At 36.3% G+C, this 1,495-nt stretch overlaps 1 long non-coding RNA gene across 1 annotated transcript; it reads right to left on the reverse strand.

The window, feature by feature from the left end:
- LOC140183937 (uncharacterized) lies at positions 1–691 on the reverse strand. Its single transcript, XR_011880515.1, has 3 exons — positions 455–691; positions 174–230; positions 1–83 (listed from the first exon to the last, which is right to left on the reverse strand). It is a non-coding gene; the product is annotated as an uncharacterized lncRNA (long non-coding RNA).
- Positions 692–1,495: the final 804 nt, after the last annotated feature.

Here is a 1,495-nt window from a genome sequence, read left to right on the forward strand (position 1 = left end):
ACCAGAGGATTTGTAGTTTTGGGATAAATATGTCCAGATCCACCAGATGCAAGCAAAGTCACCTTTGAAAGGAATCTTACCACCTAAAAACTAAAAAGATGAAAATTCAGAAATATATTCAACAATAGCAATAACATCTTTCTCAAGCAATTGCACAAAATCACTTTCCCCACCTCTAATGTTTCAGTATTCAGAGTGTCAATACCAACACAAGTGATATCAGATCCATCCTGCAACACCAGTGGCATATTTTAGATTTTTTGTTAGAGACCGCACTGAGACATTCAAAATGTACCTAGTAAAATTTGAACAGCAACAATTTCAAGTGAATGGAGCCCATGAATTTAAAACTTCAAATGTTTGACAAATACCAGCATGCTTGGAGCGAGGTACCAGCAAGGGATCGGTACAAAATCATTAGTATAAAAATAAAATAATATCAGAGAAAACAAACCTGACAAGTGAGAAGATCTATAGTGAAATGGTGTTCAAACAAAAAAATATTAGGATTATTAACAACTGACTTCAGCAGAGCCCTTTCAATTTCTTTTCCAGTCATATCAGCAGCATGAACAATTCGACGATGTGAATGACCCCCTTCCCTCACTAGATGCAAGTTACCATCTTCTCCATGATCAAATGAAGCGCCTATGGCAATTAATTCTCTGACTCTGTCGGGTCCTTCAATACAGACAACCTGGAAAAGGAAGGGTCATACTTAGTACAAAACTTGACGCAGTAGTCAAAAAAACCAGTGATTGCTTACAAGTATATATGTAATTCTATCATGCTCAAAATAATCATCTCTATAATAAGAACAATTCAGTTCAAATTTTTACAAGTGCCCTTTGTTGAAATTTTTACCCTTTTGCAAAGACAAGGAAACATCAGAAATTTGGTATCAAAATTATCATAATCATCAGCTTACATACCTTATTCGGAGGATAGCCCCTGTTTCCAGCATGAATAGCAACCAAATTGCCCCTGCAACTAATAGAAGAAAGTGAGAGAGAGCAAGAGAGAAAGAGAGAAAGAGAGAGACAGATGGAGAGAACCGTAAGCAAAGGAATTGATGAAACGATGGCAAGGCTTCCTCGTCGACGGCAAACTCGACGCCAAGCAAGAGATTGACGCGGAAAAATTGGGTGAACTGACGAGAGATTAGGGATTGAGAAAGGAGGAAGGGGAAATGGTTGTCTGAAGGATTGGATTTGGGTTTTATTTTTGTTTTTTTCTTTTAATTAGTAGGAATAATTTGGTCATTTCATTTATTTTAGTCTCTGTATTTTATTTTAAATGATATTTTATATCAAACACAATACTAAGTCTTATTTTAGTTATTGTCTCTCTGTCTCTGTCTCTCAGTATCTGTCTCTCAATCTCTGTATCTCTGCCAAACGCTACCTAGGAGAACAAAATAGCTCTGAGAGACAGGGATAGAGAATGAGAAAGGTGACCATGATGAATGATAAACTTGGTAACTTCAATTTTATTT

Source organism: Arachis hypogaea, chromosome 1 (genome assembly GCF_003086295.3).
Source record: "Arachis hypogaea cultivar Tifrunner chromosome 1, arahy.Tifrunner.gnm2.J5K5, whole genome shotgun sequence".
NCBI classification, from domain to species: domain Eukaryota; kingdom Viridiplantae; phylum Streptophyta; class Magnoliopsida; order Fabales; family Fabaceae; genus Arachis; species Arachis hypogaea.